Raw genomic sequence first — 17,789 nt, forward strand, 5'->3', positions numbered from 1 at the left:
TCACCCTCATCAAGAAGCTCTTCAGTTCCTCTTCACTTTCTGCCATAAGGGTAGTGTCATCTTCATATATGAGTCTATCTATCTATACCACATTTTCTTTATCCATTCATCTATCCATGAACAGTGATTTGTTTCTATGTTTTGACTATTGTAAATAATGCTGCAATGAACATGGTGGTACAGATATTTCTTTGAAACAGTGATTTCATTTTCTTTCTGTTATAGTCAGAAGTAGAATTACTGGATCTTATGATAATTCTATTTTAAATTTTCTGAGGAACACACACACACACTGCTTTCCATACTAAATTCACCAATTTACATTCTCACCATACACAAAGATTTCCTTTCCTCCACATCATCGTGACTTATTCTTATTTCTTACTTCACAAATTAGTGTTACTAACTATATGCAGTTGTACTGAGTAGTTTTGAATATTTCAAAATACATGAGCATTTATAGTTAAAGGTTAAGATGTATTCCTTTGTACTAAGCTGGCTTTGCAACATAGAGTGTGATGAAAAGTTGAAATGTACCCCATTTCCAATCAATATTGTCTATTACTCAGCCCCAATATTAACTCTTGGAACTGACAATTTGAAATATTTTGTTTTATATGTCTTGATATGAACAAAATGGGCACATATGCTATTTTTAACTGTGATTTCCCCTCCCTGTCCAGCTCCCTTTGTTTTGGTGGTGAGAAGGTGAAGAGGAAGGGGGTATTTTAATAGCAAAGCAGAAGACTTCCAAATGGCATTAATAGAAAACAGAGTGCTAAAACTTGACTAAATGCTCTCAAACAAGAAATGGACCCCTGTTCCTTTACATTCTTCATGACTTCCACATTTTATCAGGTCAGAAAACACATGAATATGAGCCTCCAGTGCCTTAACTTAGCTTCCTTTTTTATGCCCGCAGGCCAGCTTCCTGCTACCACTCCTCATTCCTGAATCAGCATAGCTGCCTATCACTGCTTTCTACCCAGTTTCTTCTTTGTTCACAACATAATATTCATAACACCTCCTAAAGTGTGTTTTCTTTATTGCATCCTTCTCTTCCCTGATGAAAAATGTTTTGTGATTCTCTTTGAGTTATTTTTATTCATAGAAAAAATAAATTTGAAAAAGCTACAACTGAAATTCAGGTCACCCTAACCCCAGATTCCTTACTTTTTTTTAAACCCTATGTTAATCTAACAACACAAGAGATGACTCTACACGTGGACATCACCAGATGGTCAATACTGAAATAAGATTTATTATATTCTTTGCAGCCAAAGATGGAGAAGCTCTATACAGTCAGCAAAAACAACACTGGGAGCTGACTGTGGCTCAGATTATGAACTCCTTATTGCCAAATTCAGACTTAAATTGAAGAAAGTAGGGAAAAAATACTAGATCATTCAGGTATGACCTAAATCAAATCCCTTATGATTATACAGTGGAAGTGAAAAATAGATTGAAGGGATTAGATCTGATAGACAGAGTGCCTGAAGAACTATGAACAGAAACCCATGACATTATACAGGAAGCAGTGATCAAGACCATCCCCCAAAAAAAGAAATGTAAAAGGCAAAATGATTGGCTTGAGAAGGCCTTACAAAAATCTGTTACAATAATAGAAGTGAAAGGCAAAGGAGAAAAGGAAAGATATACCTTTTTAAATGCAGAGTTCCAAAGAATAGCAAAGGATAGCTAAGAAACCCTTCCTCAGCTATCAATGCAAAGACATAGAGGAAAACAACAGAATGGGAAAGACTAGAGATCTCTTCAAGAAAATTATAGAGACTAGGGGAAAATTTCATGCAAAGATGAGCACAATAAAGGACAGAAATATTATGGACCTAACAGAAGCAGAAAATATTAAGAAACGGTGGCAAGAAAACACAGAAGAACTGTACAAAAAAGATATTCATGACTCAGATAACCACGATGGTGTGATCCCTCACCTAGAGCCAGACATCCTAGAATGAGAAGTTAAATGGGCCTTAGGAAGCAGCACTACAAACAAACCTAGTGGAATTCCAGTTGAGCTCTTTCAAATCCTAAAAGATGATGCTGTGAAAGTGCTGCACTCAATATGCCAGCAAATGTGGAAAATTCAGCAGTGGCCACAGGACTGGAAAAGTCAGTTTTCATTCCAATCCCTAAGAAAGGCTATGTCAAAGAATGTTCAAATTACTGCACAAGTGCGCTCATCTCACATGCTAGCAAAGTAATGCTCAAAATTCTAAGAGCCAGACTTCAACAGTGCATAAACTGTGAACTTCCAAATGTTCAAGCTGGATTTAGAAAAGAAACCATAGATTTAACCATTTAGAACCATAGATCAAATTGCCAACATCTGCTGGGCCATTGAAAAAGCAAGAGGGTTCCAGAAAAACATCTACTTTGCTTTATTTACTACACCAAAGCCTTTGACTGTGTGGATCACAATAAACTGTGGAAACTTCTTCACAAGATGGGAATACCAGACCACCTGACCTGCCTCCTGATAAATATGTATGCAGATCAAGAAAGAGTAGTTAGAATTGGACACGAACAACAGACTCATTACAAACTGGGCAAGGAGTATGTCAAGGCTATATATTGTGACGCTGCTTATTTAATTTATATGCAGAGTATATCATGTGAAATATTGTGTTTGGTGAAGCACAAGCTGGAATCAAGATTGCAGGGAGAGAAATCAATAACCTCAGATATGCAAATGACACCACCCTAATGGCAGAAGGTGAAGAAGAACTAAAGAGCCTCTTGATGAAAGTGAAAGAGGAGAGTTAAAAAGTTGGCTTAACTCAACATTCAGAAAATTAAGATCATGGCATCTAGTCTCATCACTTCATGGCAAATAGATGGGGAAACAATGGAAACAGTGACAGACTTTATTTTTGGGGCTCCAAAATCACTGCAGATGGTGATTACAGCCATGAAATTAAAAGATGGTTGCTTCTTGGAAGAAAAACTATGACCAATCTAGACAGCATATTAAAAAGCAAGACATTACTTTACCAACAAAGGTCCATCTAGTTAAACTTATGGTTTTTCTGGTAGTCATGTTTGGATGTGAGAGTTGGACTATAAAGATAGCTGAGGAATGAAGAATTGATGCTTTTGAAATGTGGTGTTGGAGAAGACTCTTGAGAGTTCCTTGAACTGCAATGAGATCCAACCAGTCAATCCTAAAGGAAGTTAGTCCTGAACATTCATTGAAAGGACTGATGCTGAAGTTGAAACTCCAATACTTTGGCCATCTGATGCGAAGAACCGACTCATTGGAAAAGCTGCTGATGCCAGGAAAACTTGAAGGTGGGAGAAGGGAACAACAGAGGATGAGATGGTTGGATGGCATCAGTGATGCAATGGACATGAGTTTGAGTAGGCTCTGGGAGTTAGGGTTGGACAGGGAAGCCTGACATGCTTTAGCCCATGGGGTCACAAAGAGTCAGATATGACTGAGCGACTGAACTGAACTGAACTGATGGTATTCTATCTGTAAGTGTTTCTCAATTCTAAGTAGAGCATGACTGACTTTAAAAGAAAAAGAAATAATTATTGTGGAACCTATTCATTAACTTGAATTACCTTTATTTTAATTTTACTTGACTATCCATAACAAAAACTATGAATTTCTCATGCCTAGAATTTTTAGGTATTGATAAAGCCAAAACACATTTGCAAAATAAATGAAAATCCTTAAAATACTAGGAAAAAATATGAAATTTCAAGGTAAAAGAAGATATATATAAAATTTTGAATGTAAAAGGCAAAATTGTTATTAAAAGTAAATTATTTTAGCATTAACTTGAGAAAATCAACTAGCAAATTATCTAAAATAGTAAGAGTCTAAGCAGGGGGCAAGAAAAAGAAAACCTTGAAAATGATGGCTTCCACCACAGATCAGAAATGGCTAGTTTGAAAATCTACCATAAGAAGAAAATCTTATATATAATTTAAACAAACATTATAACTTACCTGGGTGTTACTGTTAAATACACCAGATTTTGTGGAGGGACATGTTTTAAAGGAAAAATATTCATAAGGGATCATCTGAATAAATATCTATTATTTCTGCACACATTCATCAATAGAAAACAGAATATGCAAAGACTCAATTCTGCCTGAATTAAACTACACATTCAATACAATTGTAATCATGACTAAAATAGTATTTTTAATGAAAGTTGCAAACTGATTCTAAATTTATAAAGAAGAGTATATACATAAAATAGCATGTAGATAAAATGAGTGTGGTTATAGTTTAAGAAACAGAGAAACATAAATTAGTTATATAGTACATAAATATAAGGGGCTTGCCTAGTGGCTCAGGGTAAAGAATCCTACTGCCAATACAGGAGACATGAGTTTAGTCCTGGGTGGGAAAGATCTCCTGGAGAAGGAAATGGCAACCCACTCCAGTATTCTTGCTTGGGAAATCCCATGGATAGAGGTGGCTCGGGTTGAAAAGAGTAAGATACAACTTATTGGCTAAGCAACAACAACAAAATAAATATAAGACCTCCAGTTTAGGGAAAATCATTGCTAAATAGCAAAAAAAAAAGCCATAATGGAAAATTTAGCTAAATTAAGAAATTTCTGCAACAATGAACCTGACAAATTCAAAACAAGTTATAGATCTTGAGATGTATATTTAAAATACACAAAAGGTAAATGATAAATATTCAGATTTCCATAAATTAATACAAAACAAAGCTATAAAATTTGGGACATAGAAAATACAAATGGTTAATTTATATATAAATTAACTACTAAACCACTAAACCACTAGAAACCACTCTAGAAACAAAAGACAAAAAAAAAAAAAGAACAATAAAATTTCATTTTTATAGATAAAAGCAAGACATCTTGAAGTTTAATAATAATTTTTTAAATGAAATAGTAAATTTTTGCAGCCGCTCTGAAAAGTAATTTGGAATGAAATTATAAATGAGTTTGCCCCATCATTTAACTTCTAAGCATCCATCCTTCAGATAGTCAAACAACCACACAAAGAAACACAAACAATAACATTCACTGAAGGGTTTTAATACCAAAAAACAAAACTTTTAACAAGATAATTGCCTCAGAAATTGTGTGATACTCATACTTTGAAATAATTTCCCACAGTTGAGAAAAAAAAAAAAAGGCATGTAAAGTAGATACATATAAATTCTCTTGGATAACTTACTAAGATAATTTCATGAGACAAAGAAAATAATATAACACAAGCTATAATTTATGCTTTTATAAGAATCTTAAACACAATACATATATTGTATAAGTACTCAAAGGTGTAAAAAAAGGGTTAAAAATATCACATGACTGATTTGTATGATCAACTCCAGAGCATAAACATGGGGCTGGGATTGTGTTGGAAGCCAAAAGAGATTTAACCAGCTGCTGCAGTGAGTTTAGTGTTTGCTTTTTTGATGCTTTTTTACTTTTGTTTACACTTTAGTTATGTCATTAAAATTAATTTTTAACATTAAAATTTGTAACCTGAATATAACTTCACATACTATAGTTGGTGAAGTGAAAGTAGCTCAGTGGTGTCCGACTCTTTGTGAACCCATGGACTATACAATCCATGGAATTCTCCAGGCCAGAATATTGGAGTGGATAGCCTTTCCCTTCTTCAGGGGATCTTTCAACCCAGGGAGCAAACCTAGGTCTCCCATATTGCAGGCAGACTCTTTACCAGCTGTGTCACTGAGGAAGCCCAAGAATATTGAAGTGGGTAGCCCATTCCTTCTCCAGGGGATCTTTCTGACCCAGGAATCCAACCGGGGTCTCCTATATTGCAGGCGGATTCTTTATCAGCTGAGTTACCAGGGAAATCCACTGTATTTGGGACTGAAACCAAATTTAGGGCCTGTACTTTTCTATTTTTAGTATCTCCTCCAGGTTAAGTGTAAAACCCTTGTCTTAGAATTATATACAGTAGGCAGTGCAGAAATATATTGCTGATGACACATATCCTTGTTTAGGCAGCCAGGCAAGCCCTCCAACAAGGTGCATGTGGAGTGAGTGGCAGGGCTTGCAGAGAGAAAGGAGCCAGATGCACAACCTTGCTGGGAAGAAAGTCTTCCATGGCTACTGGCCAGCCACCAGAATTATTTCCTGTCCCAGGCTGCTAGAAGAAGCTGAGTTGCCTTGTGTCTCTGCATCATGGACCACAGAAAAAAGCAAGACTGATGTTCTGTCACTGCTCAGTGATGGCTGGTCAAGCTTTTAAGCTGAATCTTCCATGCAGGAGAAGCCAGAAGCCTTCTCACAGACCCCATTCAGAGCATCTTTCTATCTGCTTTCTTTCAAACACAAGTAACAAGTTTACATTGCTTTACATAAATATAACAATAAAAAGCATATCATTCCCAATAACTAAACTGTAAAATAACTAAAGTTGAAAAAAAAATGAGACTCTTATGTGTACCATTGAAATGCCCTGATAACTCAAAGACTATTTTGATTAATAGAGTTGCACCACACAGATTCGTTAGGCAAATCAATATTGAAAAGCTATAGATTATCTTCAAATATATATAAGTTAAAAATAGTTCTTATAAAAATTTCATTAATTTCTTCCATTTTTAAAAATATATTTTTCCATCTTGTGCTTTTTCAAAGTTTTCCCCATGTTTCTCATTTCCAAAGCAGTTGGTTGGCTTGTATTACAGATGAAATTTTGTTTGCAGGTGCTTTCCAGTTTCAGAGAGGAAAGCCTTCTGATTCTGTGCTCAGTGTAGACGTGGTTAGCTTAGTGTAATTAGTTCTCTCCTGTTATTATTTGGACAGTTTATATTTTTATTAAACATAACCCATGTTTTTGTTTATATATATAAAACAAAGACAAGAATTCTCCAGGCAAGAATACTGGAGTTGGTTGCCATTCCCCACCCAGGAATCAAACCCACATCTCTTGCATCTCCTGCCTTGGGAGGCAAGTTCATTACCACTAGTGTCACCTGGAAAGCACCATATGTACATATATATATATATATATATATATATATATATATGCATATAACACTCAGTTCAGTCACTCACTCATGTCTGACTCTTTTTGTGACCCCATGGACTGTAGCATGCCAAACCTCCCTGTCCATCACCAACTCCCAGAGTTTACTCAAACTCATGCCCATTGAGTCGGTGATGCCATCCAAATGTAGAAAAATAAATATATATATATATATGTGTGTGTGTGTGTGTAACATATGGTTGCCTATATTACATGGGGAAATCAGAGAAACAATGTATTAAAAGATGGGTTCAAGAGGGAGAAGACATATGTATTTCTAATGCTGGTTCATGTTGATTTATGACAAAAACCACCACAATATTATAAAGTATTGATCCTCTAATTAAAAAAAAATGCAACATTTTGGTAAAGATACTGTATCAATAACTGAAATCACTTGTCTGTTTTAAGCTGCACATATTCTATGTGTTAGGTAGACAAAATTAATCATCTAATCAAATGTAACTGTGGAATACAATATGTAGAGTATGATATTAAGTGAAAATTATGAAACAAAAGCAAACAGAAATATACTTGAATAATTCTGAATACCTAAATTCTTGTATGGACTATTTATAACTATGATTGACATGTTAATTTCTGAAATTTTTAGCCAAATTCTTTAAGGTAGTATAATTTGTATTACACATAATTTGTCATATAATTACATCACCTTTCTCTGTAAAAGACAAAATAATTCATTGACTCACAGTCACCAAATGTTATTGACTCTAACAATAAAAATAATAAAATGATTTTAAAAATAATAATAATAAAATGAAATTATTGCATACTGTAAGATCTTAACCGATTACCTCTTATGGGCATTGGTAGAACTTACTGATGACTAGAACTTCTTCAAATCAAGAACCATATACTCAGAGACTAAAATTTGCTGCTTACTGTAAACTTAGAGTGAATATGACCCCAAATCAATTTCTGCTTCTAAATGTAAAAGAAAAGATGAAATTAATATTATGATACAAATCTTAGAATCAGACTTGTTATGGGACATTCTTAATGTAATGGATAATGTGTGTACCGTAGGAAGTAACATCTCATAGTGCAATGAAGTATATGACATTAAAATAGGTAACTGAGTGCTGACAGTGAACAGAGAGAGCATTCCATCTTTCATCCTAGAGCTGAAATTTCTAGTGTTAACCTTAACTGAGAACCTTGGAATAACCAGAATTGTTAGGATCCAGGTAGATTGAATTTGGGCTTCCCAGGTGACTCAGTAGTAAAGAATCCGCCTGCCAATGTAGGAGATGTGGTTTCAATCCCTGAGTTGGGAAGATCCTCTGGAGAAGGAAATGACAATTCACTCCAATATTCTTGCTGGGGAATCCCATGGACAGAGTATCCTGGTGGGCTACAGTACATGAGGTCAAAAAGAGTCAGAAATGACTTACTGACTAAACAACACTATCTTGAATTTAAGGTGAATCTAAGCCTTGAGAAGATTTCCAGAGTAGGATCTTATTCTCAAGTAAAGCCCTTTCCTACTACACAGCACTTTGAACGTTGGATTTTCCCACCATCTCAATGAGTTCTTTCCTGGAATATAATGGTATCTTGAAGCCAGACCACAGTGATATATGGTTGTCACTCTATAAATAAGGTTAGATAGATTTGTAGGATTCTATGACTTTTTGAAATGTCTGTGATTCTTCTCTTGTTTTTCTTTTCTCTCGCTCTCTTTTTTTGTTTGTTTGTTTGTTTTTTATCATTCTCTTTTTTCCTTTAAATTTCAAGCTTTTTACTGGTATGTGGTCTCATTGGTGGTTCAGGAAATAAATACATTACAGACCTCTGCTTTATAATGAAGAGAGAAGATCACAGAAATCTGAGTTCTCTTGATGATTTCTTGCTTTTAATCTTAAAACGTATGCAGGCATGAATGTAAAAGAACTAATTTAGTTGATCCAATTAACTTCATAATGCAAGTGCAACATATCATTAATGCTATTTCTTCCCATTTGTTTAATGGATTATCTAATTCATTTTATATGAAAAAGTAAAACAGAGTTAGAGTCAGATGTTGAAGGATTTAACTGAGAATGTGGGACAGAAAAGAAGCTACACAGAATTGTGTAATAACAAAGCTAGGGCATAAAATAAGCTTAATGCATTTCATAAAGCTTAACATAATTTAATTTTATCAGAACTAAGTTCTTCTATGTAACTAAATGGCTTGCAATGCTGTTTATGATTTACCCATTGTGTTTCTCATCTGTAGCTTCCCTCGTAGCTCAGTTAGTAAAGAATCCTCCAGCAATGTGGGAGAAAGCCATTCGATTCCTGGGTCTGGAAGATATGCTGGAGAAAGGAGAGTCTACCCACTCTAGTATTCTTGGGCTTCCCTAGTGGCTCAGCTGGTAAAGAATCCGCCTGCAATGTGGGAGACCCTGGTTCAATCTCTGAGTTGGAAAGATCCCCTGGAGAAGAGAAAGGCTACCCACTCCAGTATTCTGGCCTGGAGAATTCCATGGTAGCAAAGAGTTTGACATGACTGAATGACTTTTCCTTCACTTGTCATCTGTGGGTTCATCTTAAACTCATCTTTTTCTAAAGCATAGGAATTTAAGAAAATCCAGCCCAAATTATGTGACTAAACTTTGTGTCAAATTGGAATATTTGTCCCATTTCTCTTGTTCCCTTGCCCCATCACTAGCGTGTGCCCTGGGTCCTGCCTGACTCTTTGTGGCCTCGTGCACAGCAGCCTGCCAGGCTCCTCTGTCCTTGGGGATTCTCCAGGCAAGAAGACTGGAGTGGGTTACCATGCCCTGCTCCAGGGGATCTTCCCAACCCAGGGAACAAACCCGGGTCTCCAGCATTACAGGCAGATTCTTTACTATCTGAGCCACCAGGGAAGCCCAAGTCTACTGGAGTGGGTAGCCTATCCCTTCTCCAAGGGATCGTCCCAACTCAGGAACCAAACCAGGGTCTCCTGGTGGATTCTTTACCAGCTGAGCAACCAGGGAAGCCCCTATCACCAGATTAATGCTCAATTTTGAAAACTCAATTCTTGAGAATATTTCCCCCACACTTGCCAGTGCTGTTGAAAAAAATCTCACCTGCCCACCCTCCCGTTTTCTTTCCCTTTCTTCCTTAGTTTCTTCATTTTGAAAATAAAAATAGCTACTAATGCAGGTACATTTTAAGCTTTTGGAGAATAAATATCATAAGTGGAAAGAAAAAAACCATATTTCTGTATTCTGACAAACAGAGATAACTTCTCTTAAAACTTTGAAGCTTTTAATCTTTTTGTTTGTTTGTTTCACTTTGTGGGGAACAAATACAGGGAGTGTGTTTTCTGGGTCCTTATGTACTGAATATGTCTTTTTAACTCTCCCATATCATTCTTTGTATAATTTAAATATACCCATCATATAAAGCATGTGACTTTGGATTAAAAAAAAAAAATCTTATTTCAAACAGAAATTCTTTGTCTTTAAACAAAATAGCTGTACACATCTTAATTTTGCTCTTATTTTAAATCTTGCATATATTTTGTACCTTTTCTTTCCTGCATCTCAGTTTTTGCTAGACTGCAATTTATTTTTAAGTTATTTTTGCATTTTGCATATTATGTTATTTTCCTAATGAATACTTTTCATATTTTACAAATAGTTATCAATTTATATTTTTCTGACAATCTTAAGAATTATTCAGTGGCTACAAGATAGGAAAGTACAGAACTATTTTCTTCTCTGTGGTGTATAGTTTTTTTGAGATCATCTGAAATTGTGGTTCCACATGGTTGTTTGTGTTTATGTCAGTAATTTGTACATCATTTCTCTTTTACCTTACTTTTATTAACAACAAAAAAAGAAAGGTAAACAAACTGTAAATTATTTGCCAAGCTTATGTAGAAGCAAAATATTACATTCCCCCTATGATTTAGTTTTTATTTTCTTTTTATTCTTCAGATTCCACTGATTCACCCAGTGCTAACAAACAGGATTTTGCACAGAGCCCTGAGGCCAGAGGCTCTCCTAATTAGCAACTGCTTGTGAGAGACACTGGGAACTGAGAGAAGAGAAGAAACAGTGGTTGATTCTGAAGGATGAAATAGAATTTTAAATAATGAAAGCACGCTGCAGGAAATAATTCAATAGACTTAGAAAATGAAATGTTATACACAGAACTATAATCTTTTTTTGTTTTGTTTTGTTTTGTTTTCTGCATGTAGTAACTATAAAATACTTGTCCTTGAATTTTCTCTGAAAGGTAACCTTTAATCTCAAGGAATTTTTCCTCTAATTAATCATCATAAATGATATTTAATTCTGTTAATTTATGCATATAGTTTTGTAAGATATATAAATATCCATTCCTTTTTATTTAAATAATTTTATATTTTCTTATCTTCCTTTGTGTAAAAAGAGAAATATATTGATGCTATCTTGTTTTAAAATAATAGATTTGCATGATTATTTTCACATCCTCTGTGACACAGGGAATGAACATCTTCAGGCATAACTATTCACTTGGAACATTGCATGTGTCTGAAATAAATATTAATGGCTTTTTATTGGCCTTTGATTCCATAGAAAGTAATCCTATCTGCTGGTACTTATGGAATCTATATTTCATGGGACAAGCCAGTCACTGGACAAGCCAGGTAAACACTTCTGCTTGTTAACCACTTAAAAATCTTTTGAAAGCACTGATAGCCACCACAATGTTTAAAGGTAGAAATTGTATACAACTTTATATGCAAACAGTAGAGAAGGCCCAGGACAGGTGAGTCTAAGAATCTTACACAATTGCTCTGTTGTTCACAAGTTTTTTTTCCTATATTTGGCACTTTTTATTTAACAGTATTTTTTAAAAAGAAGATTCAAGTCCACTGAATATGAGGAAAAACAAATGACAAATTTGTTCTCTGGTTCTAGACCCCTAGGACACCTCTGTGTTAACTGCATTTCAGTCTAAGGTCAAAGTGCATTTATGCTTTAAAAATGTTCATTTCTGGTGTTTGTGTACATATAATTTCTTTGTGAATATGAAAAGGATAAAACTCAGGGATTCTGGAGTTGTAGATACTCTCTTAGTATCACTCTTCTCCTTAAGTTTGCACACACACACACACACACACACAAACCCTATAAGCAAATTCGCTGTGTGATTCTTTTGGATATACAGTACATGACCTCCAACACACTATGTCTCATTATTTAATAAAATGTCAGTTGACATACATTTCTCAAAACTAAGTATTTTAAAGAAATATAGCCACCCCATCTGCACCTGTGCTATATCTTAAAATTTAATTTTACACATATTTTTCTTTAGAGACTAAAATCAAGTGAACAGTTTGAACAAATCAGGCTGACCCTCCATATAATTAACTTTATAGAAATGCATTTTGATTTGTTGCCAGCAACTTATATTCATGATTTTAAAAAGAAACTATGCAATAAATACATGCTTAAGCAAATAGTGCATATATTAATACTTGTAAATTATTTTATAATTTTTTAAATATAAATTTATTTATTTTAATTGGAGGTTAATTACTTTACAATATTGTATTGGTTCTGCCATACATCAACACGAATCCGCCACAGGTATACACGTGTTCCCCATCCCAAACCCCCTCCCTCCTCCCTCCTCGTACCATCCCTCTGGGTCGTCCCAGTGCACCAGCCCCAAGCAACCAGTATCATGCATCAAACTTGGACTGGCGGTTGATTTCATATATGATATTGTACATGTTTCAGTGCCATTCTCCTAATCATCCCACCCTATCCCTCTCCCACAGAGTCTAAAACACTGTTCTATACATCTGTGTCTCTTTTGCTGTCTCGCATACAGGATTATTGTTACCATCTTTCTAAATTCCATACATCACTCATAATCAGAGAAATGCAAATCAAAACCACAATGAGGTACCATTTCATACCAGTCAGAATGGCTGCGATCCAAAAGTCTACAAGCAATAAATGCTGGAGAGGGTGTAGAGAAAAGGGAACCCTCTTACACTGTTGGTGGGGAATGCAAACTAGTACAGCCACTTTGGAGAACGGTGTGGAGATTTCTTAAAAAACTGGAAATAGTTTTTTAAGTCTGCCTTATGACCCAGAAATCCCACTGCTGGGCATACACACCGAGGAAACCAGAATTGAAAGAGACATGTGTACCCCAATGTAAATTATTTTATATGTTATAGAGTATTAATCCTCCCCTTTAGGAGGACTGTCATATAAAGAAGTACTGTTGAATTTCTATCACTCACAATACAAATAACATCTCCACTAAAGTCACCTTTTGCCCTTTGCTTGCTAAAAAGTTCAGAAGCTAATTAACTCCCTGTATTTACCTAGTTGTGCAGATCAATGTGTTACACATTTTAACCCATTTAGGCCTCATTTCTAAATTCACTATGCCTTGTAATTTTTAGTATCTAGTAGAGAGTGTGACTAATTTATTGATAAAATTATGTCATTACATGTATATGTGCAGTACTTATAGCAATATTCTTAGATACATACACTTTGACTTGGTAATTTAATGTCTGAGAATATAGCTAAGGGCATAATCAAACATAGACATGATGATTTATGAGCCATGATTTACTATGCATTATTTAAAGAAGTTAACATTTATGAAATAATATCAGAATCTAATAATAGGATATGTGTTAATTAAATTATGTGCTAATACTAATAGTATGAAACATGCTATCATAATACATTTAAGGAGGAGGAAAAGTTCTCATGCTATGATGTTGAATGAACAAAGCAGAATGTAGATACAAAATTATAATGCTTTATAGTTTTAATTTTATGAGAACCATGTATATTTTAAAGGAAAGAAAAACTGAAAATACCTATACCAAAATGTTCTCAGAAGTTCTCTGAGTAAAGGTATTTTAGATAATGTCACTGAGTTATTATCTATTTCTTCATTTTCTAGATTTTCTAAAATATTTACCTAAAATACTAAGATTATCTTTTATAACTGGAAAAAAGCAGTGTATTATTATAAAATGATCATTTTTCAAAGCCAAAGCAAAATATTATATGGAACAACTAGAAGTAAGTTGGATTTTTTTTTTTATTTGCAATTTTCCTTCTTGTCAATAAAGAGTAAAAGAATAACAACAAAACATTTGACAATTGTCTCATGCATCAAATGATTACATCATTACAGAAGACACTATTTATGAATTTTGAGTATACAATATTTTATAAAATGATCACTTATTAAAGCACTTTCTGGGAACTGTACAAATTCAAAATATAAAGTTAATCATAATTAGGAAAATTACCAAGAAAAAAAAGACATAAGATTCCAGTATTACAATTTGGAAAACTGATCAGGCAAAGCAAATGACGTTAAAATGTTATCTTTGAGGGATGGGAGATTAAAAACTGATATTTATGGTATCAGTAAGATAGTACGAATAAGAATCTCTTACCTTTGTATTGCTCAACTACAGAAAGGTGAGTTCCTGCATATAAATTTATTTCTTTTGAAGTAAGCAGGTATAAAGCTGTGTGATAGACTTTATCTTACATACTTGAAGCCATAGTCCCTCTGGGTTACTGAGATTTGTTCATCTATTTCAGTCTGAAAAATACCTTCTCTCAACAAACAGGATGCTGCTCAAAAGAATATGTGGACAGTAAAATGATACAATATACCACAACCTATACTAGAGCCTTTTATGACTGAGAACAACAAGCAAGAAACATGAAATGTTTCTGGTAAAAACAAATAGGTAAAATAAATACATAAATTCAAAACATTTTGAAAATAAAGTATTTTCTTCAGTTTATATTTTCAAGTATTCTCCAAAGAAATAACCAAAGATGGCAATACAATAAAAGTTGTTGCTGTCCAGTTACTAAGTCATGTCCTAAGTCATAACTAATAATATGTTAGTTCAGTTCAGTTCAGTCCAGTTCAGTCACTCAGATGTGTCTGACTCTGTGACTCCATGGACTCCAGCATGCCAGGCTTCCCTGACCTTCACCATCTCCTGGAGTTTGCTCAAACTCATATCCATTGACTCAGTGATGCCATCTAATCATCTTATCCTCTGTCATCCTCTTCTCCTCTTGCCTTTAGTCTTTCCCAGCATCAGGGTCTTTTCCAATGCAAAACCTCATTGATTTTTGTATGGTATGGTATTGGCAACATAGTGGAGTAGGAAGCTTGGTCTTTATAGCTGGTATATGTTACCAAAATGTGGTTTAGAAAGCACGCCGGCTGCTACGGACCTCACAGAAGCATGGCCGAGAGGAGCTACCCCACGTCCGAGGTCAGGGGCTGTGGCAGAGAGGAGCTACCGCATGCCCGAGGTTCTGGGAGCTACCGCACGCCCAAGGTTAGGGGAGGCGGCCGAGAGGAGCAACCCCAAGTCCAAGGAGCAGCGGCTGCACAGGCAAAGGAGACCTGAGAGGAGCTACTCCACATTGAAGGTCAGGAGGGCGGCCGTGATAAGATACCCTTCGTCCAGGTAAGGAGCAGAATCTGCACTTTTCTGGAGCAGCCATGAAGAGATATGCCATGTCCAAGGTAAGAGAAACCTAAGTGAGACAGTAGGTGTTGCAAGAGGGCATCAGAGGGCAGACACACTGAAATCATAACCACAGAAAACTAGCCAATCTGATCACATGGACCACAGCCTGGTCTAACTCAATGAAACTAAGCCATGCCATGTGGGGCCACTCAAGATGGGAGGGTCATGGTGGAGAGGTCTGACAGAATGTTGTCCACTGGAGAAAGGAATGGTAAACCGCTTCAGTATCTTGCCTTGAAAACCCCATGAACAGTATGAAAAGGCAAAATGATAGGATACCAAAAGGGGAACTCCCCAGGTTGGTAGGTGCCCAATATGCTACTGGAGATCAGTGGGGAAATAACTCCAGAAAGAAGCAAAAACAATACCCAGTTGTGGATGTGACTGTTGATAGAAGCAAGATCCAATGCTGTAAAGAGCAATATTGCATACGAACCTGGAATGTCAGGTCCATGAATCAAGGCAAATTGGAAGTGGTCAAATAGGTGATGGCAAGAGTGAACATCAACATTCAAGGAATCAGTGAATTAAAATGGACTGGAATGGGTACATTCAACTCACATGACCATTATATCTACTCCTGTGGGCAGGAATCCCTTAGAATAAATGGATTAGCCATCATGGTCAACAAAAGAGTCCGAAATGCAGGGTTTTTTTTTGTTTTTTAATTCTGCTAAGTTGCTTCAGGTGTGTCCGAATCTCTGTGACCCCGTAGACGGCAGCCCACCAGGCTGCCCTGTCCCTGGGATTCTCCAGGCAAGAATACTGGAGTGGGTTGCCATTTCCTTCTGCAATGCATGAAGGTGAAACGTGAAAGTGAGTAGCTCAGTCCTGTCCGACTCTGAGCGACCCCATGGACTGCAGCCTACTGGGCTCCTCCATCCACGAGATTTTCCAGGCAAGAGTACTGGAGTGGGGTGCCATCGCCATCTCCGCCGACATGCAGTACTTGGATACAATTTCAAAATAATGGAATGATCTCTGTTTGTTTCCAAGGCAAATCATTCAATATCACAGTAATCCAAGCCTATGCCCCAACCAATAACACTAAAGAAGCTGAAGTTGAAGGGTTCTATGAAGACCTACAAGACCTTTTAGAACTAACACCCAAAAAAGATGTCCTTTCCATTATAGGGGACGGGAATGCAAAAGTAGGAAGTCAAGAAACACCTGGAGTAATAGGCAAATTTGGCCTTGGAATATGGAACAAAGCAGCGCAAAGGTTAATAGAGTTTTGCCAAGAGAACAAACTGGTCATAGCAAACACCCGCTTTCAACAACACAAGAGAAGACTCTACAGATGGACATCACAAGATGGCCAACACGGAAATCAGATTGATTATATTCTTTTCAGCCAAAGATGGAGAAGCTCTATACAGTCAGCAAAAACAAGACTGGGAGCTGACTGTGGCTCAGCTAATGAACTCCTTATTGCCAATTCAGATTTAAATTGAAGAAAGTGGGGGAAACTACTAGGCCATTCAGGTATGACCTAAATCAAATCCCTTACAATTATACAGTGGAAGTGAGAAATAGATTAAGGGATTAGATCTGATAGAGTGCCTGATGAACTATGGATGGAGGTTCATGACATTTTACAGGAGACAAGGATCAAGACCATCCCCAAGGAAAAGAAATGCAAAAAAGCAAAATGGCTGTCTGAGGAAGCCTTACAAATAGCTGTGAAAAGAAGAGAAGCAAAAAGCAAAGGAGAAAAGGAAAGATATAAGCATCTGAATGCAGAGTTCCAAAGAATAGCAAGGAGAGATAAGAAAGCCTTCCTCAGCGATCAATGCAAAGAAATAGAGGAAAACAACAGAATGGGAAAGACTAGAGATCTCTTCAAGAAAATTAGAGATACCAAGGGAACATTTCACGAAAGATGAGCTCGATAAAGGACAGAAATGGTATGGACCTCACAGAAGCAGAGGATATTAAGAAGAGGTGGCAAGAATACACAGAAGAACTGTACAAAAAAGATCTTCGTGACCAAGATAATCACGATGGTATGATCACTCACCTAGAGCCAGACATCTTGGAATGTAAAGTCAAGTGGGCCTTAGAAAGCATCACTAGGAACAAAGCTAGTGGAGGTGATGGAATTCCAGTTGAGCTATTTCAATTCCTGGAAGATAATGCTGTGAAGGTGCTGTACTCAATATGCCAGCAAATTTGGAAAACTCAGCAGTGGCCACAGGACTGGAAAAGGTCAGTTTTCATTCCAATCACAAA

The sequence above is a fragment of the Bos mutus genome, chromosome 4 (assembly GCF_027580195.1).
Source record: "Bos mutus isolate GX-2022 chromosome 4, NWIPB_WYAK_1.1, whole genome shotgun sequence".
Taxonomy (NCBI): Eukaryota; Metazoa; Chordata; class Mammalia; order Artiodactyla; family Bovidae; genus Bos; species Bos mutus.